The sequence below is a fragment of the Oenanthe melanoleuca genome, chromosome 1A (assembly GCF_029582105.1).
Source record: "Oenanthe melanoleuca isolate GR-GAL-2019-014 chromosome 1A, OMel1.0, whole genome shotgun sequence".
Taxonomy (NCBI): Eukaryota; Metazoa; Chordata; class Aves; order Passeriformes; family Muscicapidae; genus Oenanthe; species Oenanthe melanoleuca.
The window spans coordinates 62,501,447-62,518,318 of NC_079334.1; the positions used below are offsets into that span (position 1 = coordinate 62,501,447).

At 42.8% G+C, this 16,872-nt stretch overlaps 1 protein-coding gene across 4 annotated transcripts in view; it reads left to right on the plus strand.

Moving 5' to 3' along the window:
• The window catches only part of GRM3 (glutamate metabotropic receptor 3), a 101,573-nt gene that overhangs the window by 19,082 nt on the left and 65,619 nt on the right, over positions 1-16,872 (plus strand). The window lies entirely within an intron of this gene.

The window sequence follows — 16,872 nt, forward strand, 5'->3', positions numbered from 1 at the left end:
AGAGTTTAGTTTAAATTTGGTGCCTGGTGGGTTGAGTTCTTTCTTTTCTTTCTTCAGCCTTTGCTGTCTCCTGTTAAAAGCTGTCATGCATTTGAAGGTCTCTGATTAAAGGCTAGACTTTGCCCTTTCTGCATAAAGCAGCAGGAATCAGAGTCCTCTAGCCCCCAGGAGTGGATTCTCATGATTTCCCTCATGTACTCCTTTCTTCTCAAAGCTACCTTTTATTCCCCCTCCTCTGGCGCACTTTGCAGTGTCTCTCATTCTGAAGCTGGCTCAATCAGAGCTAGGGGAGCTCTTCCCTGGTGCTGTCAAAACTTCCTGGAGATTCCCACGTACCCTAATCATGCAAAGATTTCCCCACCTGCTGGATTTTCTTCTTGTTCACCAAGCCAGCTAACTTTTAGCCCCAAAAGACAGGAATACTAACAGGAACAGAACAAGGCCTTTGTAACATCCATCTTCTGTTCAATGGATGTGATTGTGGTTAAAATGGTTCATTCCTTTACATATTAAAATCATCCTGCTGTTAGTTCAAGATGTTCCTCTGGCTTTGTGTGGTTTAACCAGGTAATAGCAGCAATTACAAGGACATTCCCCTGCTGAAACTCAGCAGAACACACCATCTGCATTGCCCCAGTCCTATAGGCTGGGCTGTGTTTAACTTCAGGGCTCAGGGATTTGGGAAATTTCTTACCTTTATGTTCTCTCCATGTAGCAAGGCTCTATAATCACCTTTGCCCCAATATCTGTTAATGTAGCAGAGGAATAATTGCAATACAGGCAGCCACTGCACCTACACAGGAACTGCTCATAGCCCTGACCCTGCTACCTTGTCCCCAGGACTGACCCACCTGAAGGTTGCTGCTGCAATAGTCCTTTTGATGATTTCATTTTTCCCAATCTAGAAATTAATTTTAAAAATTGAAATTTAATATTAACATATTCCCGCTGTATCCAGGAATGTCTTTTTTTTTTTTTTTTTTTTTTTTTCTAATGTCTTTACAGCTGAAAATGTATCTCTGGCATGAAATTGAAGGATCTCCACTGATTTCCACTGAATAACTTTTGAGTTACAGCTGCATAAATATCAGGGGAGCAGACCAAATTATTCTTTTGTACCATTTGAATTCACAAATCCATTAGTACTAACCCTCTTGTGACCACAGCTGTAGTTAAATAGACTAAGGGGGCTGTTTTTATAGATAAACCTTTGTTTATGTCTCACCAGGCTTCATATTTACTGCTTAAATCAGTCAAAAAGTACTCACAGAACCAGGAAACAACTCTCCTTATGACTCATATATTACCAGGTCCAAACTGTTCTTAAACTGCTCCAGCCCAGAGTTAACATATTTTTTAAAATAAATCCCAACTGTCAGGGGATGACTGGAGGTACAGAACTCATGTCTAAAAATTATTTGGTTCCTAATGTCACATTGTGTTAAAAAAATTGTGAATTAGGCTAGACGTTTCATAATTCTGGACATCTGTCTTTGACAAATAAATATGTCACAGTCAAGCAAAACAGCTCTAGGAGAATATTAAAGATGCTACTATCTTTTTAAAAAGAGACTAGCATAATGAATTGAAAGAGTTAAGGCCATGTTTTCCACAAATGCAGATGAATAAGCAGCTAAAGATTATGAAGATGACAGCAAGGACTGTAATTTTGTAAAGTTTTATCTGCAGCTTGTATCATACATCTGAGCTCTGTGATTTCAATGAACCCTCTCCGTGATTTACTAAAAAATGTGGATTTTGCCTCATTGTTCCTGTTGATCATGGGTTTTATCTGGTCCTTGGACAGTTCTATTTCCTGTATGATTTTTTTCCTGTGGTTTGGTTTGGTTTGGTTTGGTTTGGTTTGGTTTGGTTTGGTTTGGTTTGGTTTGGTTTGGTTCTGAGAGTTGAGAAATGCTGCAGATATTAAGCAGGGTCACACTTTGATCTCTGTTCCACCTGCTAATTCTCCATTGGATATTCAACACATACTTGTCACAGAAGCAAACTACATCTCAGCATGTAGGAAGTGAGGAACAGAGACAACACTGAGGAGAAAGTATTTTCTCTTTTTGTGAACTATTTTTACCTCACAGACTGTTATTCCACTGAGCAAACTCAGGATAGGTAAAAGAAAATGCACTTTGCAGACTTATCTAGGATCAGCTGGAATCCTCAATGTCTTTAATGTGCTCTTATTTTTACACTTCTCTGGTGATATTGTGTCTGGCAGATTGCTGTGGCAAATCCAGCAACATTTCTTCTATAGACCAGCCATCCTGCTGCATAATAAAATACCCCCAAAATCTGCATTTTACTAAAATAGATGCCATGATTATCTAAGAACAGCCTGCTGGGAACTTGCAGAGTTCAATGCTACATAAAAATGACAGTCTGACTTCAGTTCAGCACTTCCTCACTAATTTCTCTCAATGACAGTGTTGTTATTGACATTATCAATGATTATCACCATCTACCTTCTCTGAATTTCAATCTTATACTGGGGTAGGTGAAATTCCATTAATCAAAGTGTTGTCATTAAAAAAAATGCCCAAAGGAATCTTTATCAATTTTCTCATACTGAGTTTAAAAACAACCCTTTTGTATCAATTTTCACTCCTTATTGCTAAACCTTTTTCTCTCTGTGGGTGTAGATTCTGCTGAAAATATATTATCATTAGGACTGTGTTTCTCAAAAAAGTAGAAAAGCATAGATATCAGGAAGTTAATCCTAAACCCATGAAAAATCACAGACCACAGGCTGAAAACTGAAATTTTACTGTTATTGTGGAATAGCATTTAAAAAAAATATATAAATAAAATCCTTACCTTAGAAGCAGACTTTGAGCTACCAGAACACACACTGAAAAACATTTCAGGCAGATTTCTGTCTAATGCTTTGGAAGAACAGACAACTATGTGGATTAAGTTTTTCTTCAGCTCAATTCTTTTCTGCAGCACTTTCTTCTACACTATCCTATTGAAGTGGGATTTTGCACTCTTGGCTCCCTAGGAATGCACCTCCAGCCAAAGGATTTACCCAATGCCTCCTTATCATTTCAAAAACCAGCATCAGCACTATTTATTCTGGAGTGCATTAGCAGAAACATATCTCACTGTGATGACACACTCTACCTGTGCTCTTAGCTCAGCAGGTAGCTCCCACCCTTTTCCCATCTTGCTGGGTGGGATGTTCTGCACATATGTCCAGTTGGTGCCCCCAAGACTGTGTGCAGTTCTCATTCTGTTTATTACTGCAAAAAAATGAAGCAGATTTCCCTTTCCATGTTAGTGTGACAGCTTCCCACGTCACTTCTTGACAGCTTCTTTCATTCTGTTAAAGCAGAATGATGAACTGCCATGAGAGGGTAAAACTCCATCAGTTTGTTTGCCTGATTGAAGATTTGTTGCAGGTCTCCTGAAACCCCTCTGTGATATCAGCTCACACAGGTGGCTTCCCCTCAGCTCAGGCAGGCACACAAAATGTTCACAGAGATGATTTATGGGCTGTTGAGCATCCTGATGAGTGTGCAGCTCAGCTTCCAATGCCTCACATCTGGCAGAGAGTTTCCAGTGCAACTACTGAAATCCATGAGCTGCCTCTGTGTCACTAAACAAACAGAAATGCTCTTGCCTCCTTTTTGGAATACCAGAAACTTCAAATAGTTCTGCTAATCTTAGTCTGGCCGTGTGACCTGAGACCATTTTTAAAAAATGGCTTTGGGAAGGAGGAAGCTCCCAAGTGTAGCTGTTGGAAGGGTTAGACATCCTGCCTATGTACATCCAGATGAATTAATCTCCTGCAGTTAAGGGAGAGCCAGTGTCCCTGCTTTTTAAGCATTTTTTTCTGAGTTGGGATGAGCCTGTATCCCTTGAGGTCTCTGCCTCTCTGCACTGATGAGAGAGGGAGCTCTGTTGATACACAAAGGCTCCAGGCCTTTGAATGATTAAAATAAAATAGGATTAAGTTCACCCATTTCACTTATTTTTTTCACCTATTATAACAACTGAGGATAATTTACCTAACCTTCTTTCCTCTCACTAGTTCGGAGATATTAATTTTTTATCACTTTAAAATTTCAGGGTTTTTTTAGCACAAACTACAATGTATATTACCAGTGGAAATATTTTGATATAGTAGGGACTTCACCACATGCTTCAGTTGTTTTTATACCCGTTATTGCTGTGCCATTTTAATGCAATTTTCCGCAGACTCCCGTGTTATTAACCTGCATTCATCATTTATATCCCTCTCCCGAGGCTTGTTGTAAGACTCTATAGAAGAAGATAAACAAATTACAGATGGAGGAATTAATTGTTGCCTCACTGGAACACCCCTCCCAAGGAACTTTAGGATCACTGTTGGAATGAAGCAGCCCATAGGCCACACTGATGGAAATGTAGGAAGAAGGTTGAATACAACTGGACAAAAGCATGTACAGGGAAACACAGATTAGGGCAGATACGAGAAAATGGAAGGCAGTGAAAGTGAACAAAATTACTGCAGGCCTCCAAGGAGTGAGGCTCTGCAAATCAGAGGTTAAACACTTCTCCCAGCAAGGTTTGCTCCCTGTTGCAGATCCAGCCTTTTCTACAAGCCATGCCAGCTCTGGTGAGCTCATTACACAGCTTTTTCTCTTCTTTCTGTTTAGGTCACTGCCCAGTTCAGTATAGAAATCCCTGCTCCCTCTTAAGGGAGAGGAGACAGGGAGCTGGACTCTTGCTGGCAGATCCTGGGTGTCCCCTGGTCCCAGCCCCATCTCCAGCCCAGGACAGCTGCCCAGGGCTTGGAGCACAGCCCTGCAGGAGGGCAAGGGCAGCGTGGGGAAAAGGAAGAAGGACCCCAGTGCTGAGAAGGAAGAGTTTGTTAAAAGAACAGCAGAGAGGAGAAGGCACATGGGGGTGAAGTGAGTTCAGAGGAATGTGAGGGCACAAAAGATTGTGTCTTTTAAAGAAGCATATGGTGCCTTGAACCTCAGGGGAGCTGTGTTGTGCTACAGTGGGTAATGACAGAGAGCAACAGATTGTCCCTTTCCTGAAATCCATGTGGTTGGAGCAGATAAAATACGTCAGAGGAGTGATGAGTGACTGGCCCCATGTCCAAGAGGAGCTTTGCATTGGAGGCACTGAGAGCAGCCAGGCAAGCCCCAGCCAGGCAAACCCCAGCCAGGTAAACCCCAGCCAGGCAAACCCCAGCCAGGTAAACCCCAGCCAGGTGTGCAGCAGCCAGGCAAACCCCAGCCAGGCAAACCCCAGCCAGGTAAACCCCAGCCAGGTAAACCCAGCCAGGTGTGCAGCAGCCAGGGACTGCTGCCCTTGGGAGCACGAGGAAAGCCCAGGGGACAGAGAGCTGTGACGAGGCAGAGGGATGGAAAGGGCAAGGGAAGGGTGCAAAGTTTGGCTCCAGTAAGGTTTGCTAGCCTGACCTCAAGTGTACACAGAGCCCATGAGAGAGTGAGAGCATGACTGAGTTCTTTGCTTGGAGCAAAAATAGCGGCTGTGAAAGAAATGGGAAAGAGGCAGGCAGATACAAAAGAGAAGAAAGCTGGGGAGGAAAGGAAAAGAACATGAAAACACTACCCTCAAAACCAAGGCAGACATGCCAGCCATGTTAATTTCCAGTACAAATGCCCTTCCTCCACTGCAGCTCAATGAGGGATCTGACCACAGTTAAGTTTACGTTGTGTGTTTTCAATAATAGAATAATGACAACAAAAAAGCCAAGGCCCAGAATTACAAGTCAAAGTCTCAGCTTAATTCTGAAAGAGGAACAGAAGGAACAGCTTTGCATGGAGGTGAATGTGTTTTTCTCTGTCTACAGAAGAGTTCTGTGGGTGGTTTTAAGAAGTTTCAGTGGTGGAGCTGATAGTCCTAAGAAACAATCTCTTCTGTTATGTTCTAAGTTATTTTTTAGCCACAGCTGTCAATCACACTGCTTTTCAAAGAAGGGAAATGTCAGTATCTCTGCTCTGTAGAGACAACACAGAGATGAGAAACAGCTTGCCCAGTACCAGTAAGGCAGCCAGTACCAGTAGAGCCCCCCAACAGGGTCCCACACCCCCTCTGTGTTCCCTATGTGAGGGCTGGGGCTGTTAGTGTTGATCTGCTGGAAAAGTCCTGCACCTCATTCAGATTCCCATCTGCCAAAGGACAGTGGTCATTTCCATGCCACATCCCAGACTGTGGGGATCTCTACTGGAAATATGCACTGGAATTACTGAATGCAGGGGTGGGAGTCAGGTTTTTTGGCTTCATTATATTCACTCAGTGTATGACTGAGAGGAAGCAATTGATGCTTTGGGCAATGATATCTAAAGTCTGAGATAGACACCTCTGATTAATTTTTGTGCTATAGAAAGAAAATAAATCTACACATAACAGCAGCAGCAATAACTGGAAATTAGGGAGATGTTTTCCCCACTTGTGGAAACATGACCTGTTCAGATGCTCTTGTACCTTCTCCTGCAGCATCTGGTGCTGGCCACTTTCTGACACAAGATGCTGGGCCAGATTGGACTTGGGTGCAGTCCAGCCTGCAAATATCTGTGTTCCTAAAGAAGTTGTGACGTTTTCTCACATTCTGTTCCTCAATCAGTATAGAAAAGCCCAAATAAAGCATAATCTTCTCCTTTGAGAAATCTCGCATTACATACTTTCTTATATTCTGAAGCAAAATTCCTTTCAATGCTCTCTTCAAAGCACTTGTACTCCTGACAGGGGTTTTGTAGTGTGCTTATCAAGGCTCTGTTTTCCCAGTGGAGGACCACAGCTAATTACTACAGTCACAGGTCTTTGCATAATAGGTCTTAAACACCTTGCCATCCTCAAAACTGTCTGGTTGGTTCATTCTTGAAATGACCACCCAAAACAACAGTGTGAGTAGAGGTGCTCTGTTTGCTTTGCAGTTTTTAGCATGAGATCATTTAGCACCTTTCATACTTCAAATCTGCAGTTCGTTAAGCCAGAAAAAAAGAATTAGGAGATGAAAACACAGCTTTTGAATCTGAACTCCATCATGTCATGGAAAAATATTTCTTTTTTGTGCAACAGTGGAGGATAGCTGAAGAACAGGTATTTGTTTAAAAACACAAGAGGCCAAACTGGTACATGAATGAAATTGGTCATTTTCATTATCTCTTTAAATTCAGATCAGTGTTCTTTTATTATAGTTTTTTACTATTACAAAAGAGATTGTGGCTTCTATTACATGCACCTTGCTTCACAGGAGAAAAATGTCTGTGTTCCTTGACTGGTGCCATTTCAAGAAAGCTATGTGATGAATGTGGAAAAAGGCACTGGGAAACAGAGTCCATATCTGAAACACAACATCTACAGAGGTAATAGTAAGAGATGTGGCTGGTTTTCCTTAAGGGTCAGACTCAGAGGTGATGCTCAGTAAAAGAAGCTGGATCCAACCTTGCAGACAGTGGTGAGCAGCCTGAGATTTCAGACAATTCTGTGGAAGTGATGAGGGAAAAAATCATATCAACATAACAATAGGCAGGAAAAAAAAAATTCCAGACCTTTAGAAGGACCCTTAAGTAGTGGATTTCCAGAAGCTGGGAAATTTATTAGGAAAAAAAAAAAAAAAAAAAAAAAAGCTAAATGTTTGTATTTTGTGTCATTCCATGCCATTTAAGGGATTATGAAACATAAAAAGGAAGATGACAAAGAAAAACAACCAAACCCCTAAATCCAAGTAATAAGACAAAACAGAGAAAGCAATCAGCCAGATTCATCATCTTCATTTCATCCAATTTACACCTCTGTAGAGTTGACCCTTGTAGAAAGAAAGACCAGTCAGTTATTGCCCAGTCATGTTGGGTATTACAGTCCCTCCCCACAGACCACTAGTGGCCCATACATTGATTTTGCAATCAGACCAAAAGCAACATCCTTAACACCACACTGGATTATTGCCCTGACTCTGGCTCAGGGAACATTTCCTCTAGCTCTTGTGTTTTCCTTGGAGACCTTTCCATCTAAACATTGGCCAAGCTCAACCTGCTTTTGCTTTTGAAATATGACAAGGTAATAAATCAGAGCCACAAGCAAGCAGGGCAGCTGTTCTATTGCAGTTCAGAGGGAAGGCTGCCCTACAGTGCCAGGACAGCTTCCCATTTCACACTGCCAGCAGCACTTGTGTGTCCAAACCACACCCCAAGGCCAGCAGGATCCCTCCTGTGACCCCACACTCCAGGAGGTGGTGGGGAAGGGATGGAGGTAGCCAGACCATGGTTCCATGATGCCACAGTTTTCTCAAACAGGCCATGAGACTCTTTAGATACCACTCTTCACAGGTAAGCCCTTGTCTCAGGTGTTAGAAACCTGTCTTCTGCCCTGGGATGCTCCAGGCTGAAGGGAGGAGAGCAGTAAATCCTGGTGTTCAACACACTGGCAAGCCTCTGGCCAGTGGACAAGCCCCAAGACACAGATGTTAGATGTTAGGGAGGAATTCTTTGCTTGAGGGTGGTGAGGCCCTGGCACAGGTCACCCAGAGAATCTGTGGACAGCCCATCCCTGGAAGTGTTCAAGGCAAGGTTGGATGGGGCTCTGAGCCTGGTCCAGTGAAAGGTGTCCTTGTCCATGGCAAGGCACTGGACCCAGGTGAGCTTTAAAGTCCATTCCAAAGCCTTCCTATGATTCTATGAAACATTCCCTCTGTTCAAAGCTGCTGCAGCAGGTCCATTTCTGCCCACCACAGCAGCCTTTCCCACATAAAGCCAGCACACACTGTGCTCCTTCCAACACTCCTCATTCCATTGCAGCCCTTTTGAGGAAAAACAAATTGGAGATTTGGGGCCTGGCACTGCAAGAGCCATTGGGAGATTTCCAGATGAGTTTAGGGAATTGTTACCCAGCACACAAGTATCAGACAGAGGAGCTCTGCTGCACAGCTGCCTCAGGGCAGGGCTGGCAGATCCCAGCTTCTGCTGGAATGGGGAATCCTCTGCCTGGCACTTGCAGCCAGCTTACAGCTGCTGCAGCACTTTTGAGGGAAATTTGTCCCTCTACTGCCAGCACCAATTTGTGCACATTTGCAGGTGTGACAAATTTGCTGCAGATGACCTCTGGGAAGGCAAAAGCGTTGCCTTGAAAGTGTGTCAGTGATACCACTTAGCACTCACATTTTCTACTTCAAAGTGTTCTACCAACACTAATGAAGTGAGCTTAAAAATAAGAGCTGAAAACACCCTAATAACATGAAAATATTGCCCTGGAACAAGAATATGAGTAAGAAGGCAACAAAGCCATTATAAAATGAGGACATTATTATTTTTTTTTCTTTAATGAGCTTGCTTTACCCAATTTCATTTAAAAGTAGCTCATCTGTTTAGCTGAAACCCTCTAGCCATTTTTTGATAGCACTGTGAGGTGGAATATAGCAACAAGAGATGTAAAATTTCAGTTCTGTGACCCTGATGGCCTGGGAGAATATAGTATTCTATTTAGAAAGATCTTAAATTACTTCACTTATCACTCCAGACTATTTTAAGATATATGTAAATGTATGGTACAGAGTCCCTCAAAGAAACAGCCCCTGTTTTGAAGCTCTGAGACTGAGAGACTCAGCTGAGATTTGACCAGGAGCTGCACACAGTCACAGGTGTAGTTTTCTTCTGAAAGCATCATCAGGACACGTGTAGCTGTGAATAGATCAGAGAGGTTTGAACAAAGCAAGCAAAAATTGCCAAATCCAGGCTTCTTATACGTTAGTCTCCCATTGCTTTTAATAGAGTTAGGATTTTGCCTGCTGGACTGAATTCCCAGCTCTACACTGAATTCACTGTAGCAGAAATCCCTTAATCTCTCTGTGCATCCTTCTCCCTGTGCTCTTTCCTATCTCCTCATCTGTGGATAAGGATGATACTAAGGTCTGCCTCCATGGGTATTATGAGAACTAATTAACTGAGCTTGCAGGAAAATTTGCAGCAAAGGCAAATTTCTCCTCTGGAGATAAAACACATACACACACACATAGATACAGATATTTCTGTGTATTGATAGATATACACATATAATCTGGTATGTATAATATACATGTCACCTGCCAGACCTTTCTTAATGTCAAGGCTCTTCTTTTCTTTGCCTTGTCTTACTTTTACAATCCCACTATTTTTAAATGCTGTACTTTATTCAAAGTCAGTGTGGAGATGTCAAGCAGGTAGTTATTAGGAAAAAAAAAAAAAAAAAGAAAAGAAAAAGAAAAAAGAAAAGCCTTTGCCTTCTCCTTATTTAATAGCATTTTTGTTCTGCAACCATTGTTCCTGCCAGTCAGAAAAACTGCTTGGTTTTTAATGAAAAATCCTAACAGCAACAAATTGCAACCCTCCCTTTCAACACAGACATGCCCTTTGAATTTAATTATGCCTCAGGCAATGCATTATAACGAGTATGGGATAAGTGACACCAAAAATCTTCCAACAAACACAGCAGATATCCCCCACTGGGCAAAAATAGCTCAGTACCAGATTGCCTGTTTTGGTTCAAACTCACTCAGGGCTGGAGCCTGCCTGACTTACCCCAGCTTGGCCCCACTGGTGCCAGGGGAGCTGAGGGATCCTGGGGGAGGATCTGCTCTCCTGGCTCTGGCAGGAGAAGACCAGCCTGGAGGAAGGGGTGGAGGACCCTGCCCCAGCACAGGGACATTCCTGGAGGGGTTCAGAGCACCCAGCAGGAGCCCAGAGGAGCTGGGGACAGGGGAAGTGGAGCAGTTTGGGAGGTTTCCTTTCCTCCCAGAATAATCTCTCACAAGCTGTGTCAACTATCCACAGTTAAACAAATACTCAAAATATCTATCAACATTTCCCATTTGGAGGGAGAGGCAGCACCAATTACCTTTGGTTTTGTTGTCCTGGGAGCTGCCACGGTCAGTGAGAGGAGACTGCCTGAGATTTTTCTGATTGTTCACAGAAGAAAATTTCCTTTGAAAACAAACACCCATAGCCCTGCCTGTAATGCAACACCAGGGTCAAACTCTGTCCTCTGCATCCTTCTGGAAGCTAATGTGGGATAATGCAATGCCCCTGTGTTAGATCTGGGATGTCCAGTAACTCCTAAGCAGCAGCAGATTATAGAATCATGAGATCATTAAGGCTAGAAAACATCTCCAAGATCATCAAGTCCAACCTGTGACCAAATGCCACCATGCACACTAAGCCATATCACAAACTACCATGTCTACTCAGTTTTTGGCCATCTCTGGCAACACTGGTCGTGCACAATGGTTGGGTCTACTTATTATTGGGATGCAAAGTATTCACATGCACAGGGAGACAACAGTCACAGACACCTCCTGACTGCTGGTGGGTAAATATCAAGACAAGTTCTATTTAACTTCAAAAGCCATATGGATGTAAACATAAAATGAAGCAATTCCAATCCTGCCAGAGGGTTTTGTTATTTCAAAGTGGCTGCATTGGACATGGTCTCTGTCTTCCACTTCCTTTCCTGTCAGTACAGGTGCCTTGGCTTACTGACATTTTAAGAGAGGTGAGTTTTTAGTTGTACACTAAATGGCTGCTCTGGGTCTGAAGACCCTCTTGCTCATGTCAGGGAACTGTTTCCCTGCTGTGGTACAGCTCTCTTGTGAGCTTCTGCAACAGCTGTTTTCATTGAAGTCTTAAAGATGAAAGACAGAGCTTTTAAAGAGAGAGGGCTGAGATGCACAATCAAGTTATTGCAGTTTAATGTGTTTCTGTGCAGCAGCTGAGCTGGGTTCACACCCTCAGCTTCAGTTAATGCAGGATTCAAACTGCACATTACCATGGCCTGAGTATGCCTCTGGTCAGACATCCACAATAAATCATTCACTTTCTTCAGCACAATAACACCATCATGTAACTGAGTTCTCCAGATATTTGAATGCTTAATTCTTCCTTTCAGCACTAACTTGCCCTGCAGCCATGGGTCCATGAAGCTTTCAGACTTCAAGTGTAAAATGAATATGAGGAGTGCTTACGTAAAAGGATTTTATAAGAACAATTATGAGAGTCTATGAGGTGCTGAGATATTCTGGATACCTAGCCTGAGGATCATTTCAAACACCCCATTCTGCTAAGAGGAATCAGAACAGCAGTGCTTTGCTTTTAGTCACCCCCAGTGCTTCTTGTTATTTATGCAGCTGTGGAGCTGAAAAATGACTTTGAGTCTTGTCTTTTGCTGCAGTAAACAGAAGCCAACAGGCTGCATTGCTCCACAGGAGCTGAGGAGCTGCATCACTTTGTTGCATGTTTTGATGTGAACCTGTGAGTCACAGTTCTTGTACCAAAATATTTCCAAGTACATTTCTTTCATAGACAAAATTTTTTAGGAGCTGCTGTAATGTGTCACACATAAACAACATGAAGGATAACATCAAACACTTGGAAAGTGTGCAAGTACACCAAAAGGAAGGAGGGTGATTTACTGAGCTCTAGTCAGTTCAATGTAACTCCACGAGTTTTACACCTCGAGGACTCGGGTTGCTGTAACTGTTACCTGTGAATAAAGCTTCCCTCTGGCAAGTGATAATTAATTCTTAGATTGTAGAAGTTTCTGAATTTCAGAGACTCCTGAGCACATTTGTATGAAGATTAGACATTGTTTCTTTTCTCCTTTTCTCTTTGAAGTCTTTTCTTCAAAGATTGCAGCTCACTGTTCAGACTGCATAAATCCTCTCTTGACAGAGCCTGCTTTTCTCTGCCCTCGCAGAGCTTTGAGTCTAACTCTGCTCTCCCTTACTCTGCTCTGTGCCCATCAAAGAACAGAGATTGTCAGCTCCACATGCTGCCAGTGGGGAGGAGAATCAAACCCTTTGCCAAATACATCAAGTGAATTGCTCACCCCCTGTGGGGAAAATTTACCACCTAACAATGCAGTAATTGATATTGATGGTGTGTGTTGATCACATTTCAGTTTTTTAGAAACTTGTTTTCAGGATTGTGAGAAGCCAGGTTACAGTGATCAAAGGTCAAAGCCTTTATTTCCCTGTAAAACAACTTCCCTGGGGCTATACCTGATGTGGGAAGAAATTTGTGGTTTTGGAAAGAGATTAATACAAGGCACGTACCTAAACTAAAAAAGACCAAAGATGCTAAATTACAGGAGTGAGATTTTCTTCTTATTTACATAGCTATGAATTGTATGCACCTGCTCAGGTGCTGAAGAAATGAGCTCATCCACATTTTTAGTTGGAGTAGTAAGTTCTGGGTCCATAGAAATGTAGCTGAGTTCTTCATGTTTACACCTTGGACTTCTCTCTTCTCAAGCTGTGCTCTACTGACCTTATCATGAAATAATATTTTGCAGCTTCTTTTCTAATGAAAAAAAGGGAAGGAGAAGTGTTTGCTTTTATTTTCTATCCTGTTGGGGAGGGGAAGGGAAGGGAAGGGAAGGGAAGGGAAGGGAAGGGAAGGGAAGGGAAGGGAAGGGAAGGGAAGGGAAGGGAAGGGAAGGGAAGGGAAGGGAAGGGAAGGGAAGGGAAGGGAAGGGAAGGGAAGGGAAGGGAAGGGAAGGGAAGGGAAGGGAAGGGAAGGGAAGGGAAGGGAAGGGAAGGGAAGGGAAGGGAAGGGAATGAAAAAAGGAAAAGGAAAAGGAAAAAAAGGAAAGAAAAGGCAAATATTCATATAATCCAGGAATTCCTTTTTTGTACATCTTGGGATAAATAACCCTGATTAGTGAGTATTAGAAAACCAGTTTTCCACCTTTATAATTCACAGAATGCACAGCTGAATTTCAGGGGCTTGGTGTTAAATAGTACAAATCTCCAAATATTCCTACTGCTGCCTCTGCTCTCAGCTGCCTTTCCTCAGTGACCACTGCTGATAACCTGTGTATGAGGAAGTGAATAAAAGCTGCACCATCCACTCGAATTCGTGTACTTTAAGTTTCTACTCAATGTGATCATGGTGATGACCCAAGACAAGCAATGGGATAAGAGGAAACAATGTTCTACAGTCTGGCCAAAATGGACACCTTTCCATGTGGCAACATCATGGTTTTAGCCAAATCACTGCAAGTCATGAGAGCAGCCTTCACACTGAAAATACATGGCTGTGTGTTCAGTGATGAAAATTATATTTAATTTTCACACTGCCTTGCTCCTTAGCAAGTACCTCAAAAATAGCCAAACTCTCCTAGGCATTAGAAGGTACCAGAGCAGTGAAGTGTCTTGCCCAAGACATCAGGGCAATGACAGAATAAGGAGTAGAGCCTGGAGCACACATGCATCCCATCTTCAAACCACTCTTTATTTGCTTCCCAATTTAGTGTCCCAACTGGTCTAATCATGCACAGTCCTCTTAAGAATTCTTGACTTTTCTCTCCTGTCATTTCATAGAAATTTCCTTTCATAGCCTGACAAAGGAAATATTTCTAACTGTTGTTATGAGTATTCTTTTTTTTTCTTCCAAAAAATTCAATGCACAGACCTGAAATTTTGGGTCACTTCTCGGAATTGGCTCTCTGAGCCCCAGATGGCTCCTTGAGCCACCTTGGATATTCCCAGCACAGCCCGGATACACAAGTGCCACTGCACCAGCAGAGCTCTCTCCAGGGGCCACAGGCCAGATGACAAAGAGCCAGGGAAGGAGGGTCAGAGCTGAATGTCTTTGCCCAAGGGAAAGCAGACCAAAGAATACAAAATGTCTGCAGAGGGCATGTTGCCCTTGATTGAGCCCCTGCTGGCTGGAAACCCGGAATTAACAGCAACAACAACAAGAAAATTAGTGAGGCTTGCCAGCTGAGGAAAGACATCTGGCTAGTGATCAGAGGGGCATGTGAGTCAATTAATCCATCTCCTAGCTGGATTAGCACATTGAAACATGCTTCCCTTCACTGCTGCAGAGGGACCTGTTGAATGAGCTGTAAAGATGAATGGAACTAAAGAAATTTCATTTAGATGAAGAAAAATGGCTCTGAAGTAGTGAGTGGGTGGTTTTTTTACATGCCTTATGTGCTGCAAGAATTAAGCACAACTCAGAGAATTTAGGGCATGAAACAGCCATTTGGATACAAAAGCTCTTGCATTTCAGATCTCATTGATTTAAAATCTGTATCTAGATATCTGCCAATTTATTTCTCATGTTTTAGCATATCCAAGAAAAAAGACACTACAGTTTAGGAAAAATAACCCTTTGAGTCCACTCTTTCACAACTGTGGTAAATCAAGTTACTGTCACCACAGAAGCTATTGCAGGGCTCTTTTGCTGTTATGTGGAGTGGCAGGACTGTTGCTCAGGGGTATCATGCTGCACTTAGATCTGGAGAGACTGAGACTCAGTCTCCACCTTCTCTGTCATTGCAGATCAATGGGACATGGTCTTCTTAAATACTTTTCAGATTGTCAGAGAGGACCTGAAGGGATGACTTTGGTCACTGAGTTCAGCTCTTGCTGTTGTGAACCGTCAGGTCATATAATCCCTTCTTTGGAAGTCTTCAGCTCCCTCTTAAATTTTGCTTTTTTTTTTTTGTTCTTGTTGTTGTTATTCCTGCAGTCAGAAAGCTTTTCCAAAACTTCATTCTTCTGCTGTTTAGAAACTTCTCTATAATTTCTATTGTCTGTTTATTCAGGACCAGGTTACAGTCATTTGTTCTAATTCCAGAAGTGTCTTTTACCCTCCTCCCTTTCGAATACTCAGACCCCTGAGGTGTCTATGGATAGCTTTCAAAAACTTCAGATTTCTTATCACTAAACATGTGAAGCCACATTGCTCTCCCCTAAAACAGGCTCATCAGTCCCCTGTATTTTGTAGTGGTCCTTCTCTACACCTATACTTATTTCAACTATTATTTTCACAATAATAAAGGGATTATGCACAAATTTCAAATATACCCTGTGCAATTCAGCAACACCACCTTGCACCTGCAGAAAATACCCTTTCTGTCTGTACTCTGGAAGTTGTATTCACAGACTGAGGAGCTTTCAACTTTAGGAAAGTATGAGGAATTTCAGTTAGCACCATACTTGAGACCTCCTAGAAAGAGGCACCAGAGTTTTGTCAGCCAGGGGATGGTGCCCAGGGAAATTCTTGATGCAGCTATTAGCAAAGCAAATGGAGTGCTAGGATGCATCAGGGAAGATTTCTCCAGCAGAAGTGGTGAGGGCTGTCTTTTTGTATTACTAATGAGCTAAACAGTGCCAGTGAAAAGACATTGACAATATAATCCTGATTGCCCATACTGAGAAATTGCTTGAATGGTCCCTGGAGCTCTTTTGGGATGTGACATTGTTCTGAATTATTCATTGACATGTGTGAGGACTTAGCACATTGTGGGGACCATTCACCAGACACATTTACGAGGTGGGCCCCCTTTTCCAGAGGCTGGCAGAGCCCAGCTGGATGAGAGCCCACCACCGTGGGCCAATGTTCTCATTGCCTCAGAATGGGCCCAGAGAGGTCTAATTTATGAGCCCAGACATAACTGCACACACAGGGTGCAGCTGCTCGTGTCAAGGACTGTGCACAGTTATCATCTGTCCTGATGGCAGAGGAGCTCAAAGATTGCAGCTACAGCTCTTAAACCACAATATGACTAAAACAGTCTCCAGCCACAGAGTTGTGACCAATATAACTCCCCCAAAACAGCTCCTGGGAAGAGGCTGGAGGGCATCTTAGCCCCAGCAGTGTTCACATCAGGTCTGTGGGATGGGACCTTCCAGCTCTGGAGCTCCAGAGATTTTCTCTGCAATGGCACAGCACAGCTGTGTCAGATGGGATCCAGATCAGAGTGGTCCATGACCTATCCTATTTTCTGAGTATTTCAGCCAAACTGGCTCAGATATACTGAAGAACTACCTTAGTGATCAAAAGAATCCAGAATTAACTCTATGAGAGCAGGAAAAACTGATTTTGAATGCTTTTGAAAAATCTCCTTTATACTCAAAGAGAG